The following is a 3,945-nucleotide window of genomic DNA, read 5'->3' as shown; positions in this document are numbered from 1 at the left end:
GCTGTCCTGGAGCTCACCGGATAGGCTATGCTGCCCTTGCACTCACAGAGATTGGCCTGCCTCTGCCTCCCAAGAGCTGGGATTAAAGGAATGTGTCACCGAGTCTGGTACTACTGATGAGTGGTTGATATGAAAGAACGGAAGGCTATCACAAGATGACCAAACTGTCAAAGGAATTGATGTCTCATGGAACAACAGTTTGTTCTCTGGAAATAAATGTAAAAGGCATGTCTGGCCCCTAACCAATCTTACCATGCTCCCCAAATGATGGAATCCATCTTGTCAATATGGGCCATCATATTTGGATTTTCAGCCTCTCACACTATGAGGTAAATAAGTCTTTGCTTCCTATATTGCCTATCTTTAAGTATTTTGTAATAGCCATGATAAATGAGCACATACACATTGTATTATTTCTGTCTCTGTCTCTCTGTCTGTCTCTGTCTCTCTCTGTATGTGTGTGTGTGTGTGTGTGTGTGTGTGTGTATGTGTACATCATATGGTTCCTTCCAGCCTCCTTCCTTTTCCTTGTTTCTTTCTCTAACAATGGGAATCCGGTCTTGCTAGCTACCATATATTTACTCTGTGTTTAATCCTATTATACAGATAGTTCCAGAACTGTTCATTTCTCCTTCCAGAAATGATAGCATCATAAGGGATGTTAACAATACTGTTACTAAGAAGAATTTTAATGAGGTTCTTTTGTCTTTACCCTGAAAGCAATGATTGCAATGATCTTTTTCTAGACACTAAGTTACACCTTCCACCCTTCTTTTTTATCTTCTCTTTTAACTTGGGCACTGTGCACACTTTTAGTTTATTTAGTTTAGGGAGATCACTTACTTACGTTTGTGTTTCTTTTGGACACCTCCCATTTTGCTCCACTTTACCTATTTAAGATTTGAATATGCAAAACATTATTTAAATATAAATGAGTTGTTCAAACATGAGTTTTTCACAGATCATCCTTATTTCCTTTATCCATGTGTGTTCTTTGTGTGCAGGTGTGTGAGGCCAGTGGTCAGACTTGGGTGTACTTCACCAGAGTCCAGATTGTCTTTGAGACAGTCTTTCACTTTTTCCTGGCGCTCATTAACTTGGCAAGGCAGATTGGTCAGCACAGCTTGCAGATTCAGCTGAGCACTTGGGATTGTGGGCATATCCTGCCACACTCAACCTTTTTTTTTTTTTTTTTGCAAAGCCACCATTGTATCTGTAGAGGACTGGGATAAGGCAGCCAACACGAGCGCCATGTCCTCAGCTGCCTAGGCCATCCTGGAAGCTCAGCCATCAGCCGCAGATCGGGCCCTGTTTACCCATCACCCTCACTCTTACCACTTCCACCCACCCATCTGCCTGTGTGTAGCCTCGCTGGTGGAAGCCTGAGCTTGACTTCTAGGCCAGGCTACAGTGAGCATTAAATTATTATTCCATACAGCCCTGGGCCAGCTCTTCTTGAGGGAGTGGGGGCTTGTGGGTTACGGCCAGCAGGGTCCTGTCCATGTCTGTCCCCACCAGAAGGCAGAAGTCCGACAGCTTCAGATTCATCCACTCCTCTCTAGACAAACGGCACCAAGTCCAGGGAAGCATTGAGTCCTACCCTGGGTGCTTGGTAAGTGGGTGCTTGGCCAGCCCTCCATATCCTTCACATGATAATACGAGGTTCTGGTACCGACTCCTCGATAGACTTGTGGGGCAGCACGCTGGCTCCATTGAGGTACAGTTCATCATTAACTATGACATCCTCACCCAGCATGGTTACGTTCTCCATGAGCACCCATTGGCCCACACGGCAGCGCCAGCCCACGATGCATGACTCAAGCCAGAAATGGGAGCGGATGTGAGCATCACGAAGCACAGTGCATCGCCGGATGCACACACCATCCTCCACCACCACACCAGGACCCAGGCTTACATTGGGGCCAGTGCTGTAGTTCTCACCGATACGGGCACTTGGGTCCACAAGTACATTCCCCACAATGCCAGGGCCTGAGTACAGTCTCTCTGGATGCTTCTGTCTCAGCGATTGTAGGAAGAGGCACATGCCAGTGAGGAAATCCTTGGGCTGTCCAATGTCCATCCAGAAGCCCTGCAGCTCCATGGCATATAGCTGCCCCTCCTTGGCCATAACTGGGAAGATCTCCTTCTCAATGGATGTAGGCTTCAGCTGGATGCGCTGCAGCACAGCAGGGCTCAGGATGTACATGCCTGCGTTGATCTTACTGGACACAAACACCCGTGGCTTCTCAACAAAACAGTGGATGCGGCCTGTGTCAGCCTCACATACCACCACACCATACTTGGAAGGCTCTTCCACCTTGGTAACCAAGACGGAGCCCTCTTGGCCATGGTGTCGATGAAACTGCACCATGGCTTGGAAGGGGAAATCACATATCACATCACTGTTGAGAACGAAGAAAGGGTCGGCAGTCTCAGATAGTAGGTCTCGGGCCAACGCCAGAGGCCCAGCTATCCCCAAAGGCTCCTCTTCATGAGACATAGAGATTCGGATTCCAACCCTTTGCTCTTGTGCCTTCATTTCCTTCTCCAACATCTGTGACATGTAGCTCACTGCCAGGATCACATGGTCCACACCTGCCGCAGCAAGCGCCTCCACTTGATGCAGCAAGATGGGCTTATTGCAGAAGTCCACCCATGGCTTCGGAGTGCTCACCGTCAGCGGCCGCAACCGTGTCCCATACCCACCCATCAAGATCAGTGCCTTCATGGTGTCTGCAGATGTTAGAAGTGGATCTATCGGTCCAAAGTACTTACAGGCCGCCTGACCGACCCCTGCCGCACACTCCCGCCGCCGTGCCCTGACCTGCACCTTTCACCAGCTAGACTGACCAACTCTGGTGTCACCTCGTCCCCCTGCTCTACCCTGATGTGTCCACACTCAACCTTTTAACTGGCTGCTTGGAATTGAAGTCAACTCCTCAGGCTTGTTCAGCAAATGCTTTACTGAGGAGGAGATCCTGTAGCCTCTTGATGCCTTTTTAAAAAGAGACTCGTTTTTATTTTAAATTATGTGCATGTGTCTGTGTGCATGTGTGCATGTGTGCACATGCATGCAAATGTCTTAGTAGACTAGAAGAAGACATCTGATTCTTTGGAAGTGGAATTAGAAGCAAGTATAAACAGTCCCAAATTGATCCTAGGAACTGAGCTTAGGTTCTCTACAAGTATTCTATGCACCCCTAGCCACTGAGCTATCTCTCCAGCCTTCACCTACTATCTTTCAAAAAGATATTATTTTAACTTATTTTTCTGTGATCCATTTATAGAGAATCTCAAAAGTGATAATACAGAGAGATCCTGTGTACTCCTCATGTCTTGTATAACTACAGTATAATATCAAAACCAGGAAATGTCTATCTGTACTGTGTGTATAGTTTTATGTCAACTTGACACAAACTAGAGAAATCTGAGAGGAACCTTAACTGAGAAAACAAGTCATCACACCAATTGTTGAGATTTTATGAGTGCAGTTTTCCCAGCAGGTCTAAACCATGCCTTATCTCAGAGTTGGCATCCAGGTCTTCTGACTCTTACAGTCTTTCGACCTCTGCTTCTATGACGTTCTGCAAGTCTTAGGTGTGGGGTTGCATTGTAGGTATATCTATTGTAGTTGGATGCCCCAACCCCAGTCACTTATCTGCAGTTTGATCAGTTATATACCTCTGTAGGTGTCTCTGTCTCTTTCAGAAAGAAGATGCAATGAGAGTTATGCTTATCTATGGGCATAAGGATAAGCATTTAGGGTGCACTTAGAAATTGTACTGCTTAGGAAAGTGACAGTAGTAGGTTCTACTGTAGGATCTGTGACCTTCCAGCACTGGTGGTTGGCTAGGTTTACAGTACCAGGCATGAATTACCTTCTATAGATTGGGCCTTAGGTCCAATTAGACAGCTGTTGGTTGAACTCCAAGATAAAAGAGCCAC

At 46.5% G+C, this 3,945-nt stretch overlaps 1 pseudogene across 1 annotated transcript; it reads right to left on the bottom strand.

The window, feature by feature from the left end:
• Nucleotides 1-1,645: 1,645 nt before the first annotated feature.
• On the bottom strand, nucleotides 1,646-2,728 carry LOC110308642 (annotated as a pseudogene). Its single transcript, XR_002379586.1, has one exon. The product of XR_002379586.1 is annotated as a mannose-1-phosphate guanyltransferase beta pseudogene (transcript).
• Between the last annotated feature and the right edge of the window lie 1,217 nt (nucleotides 2,729-3,945).

Source organism: Mus caroli, chromosome 13, assembly GCF_900094665.2.
Source record: "Mus caroli chromosome 13, CAROLI_EIJ_v1.1, whole genome shotgun sequence".
In the NCBI taxonomy this organism is placed as follows: domain Eukaryota; kingdom Metazoa; phylum Chordata; class Mammalia; order Rodentia; family Muridae; genus Mus; species Mus caroli.
This window is presented reverse-complemented; position numbering and strand designations above follow the sequence as displayed.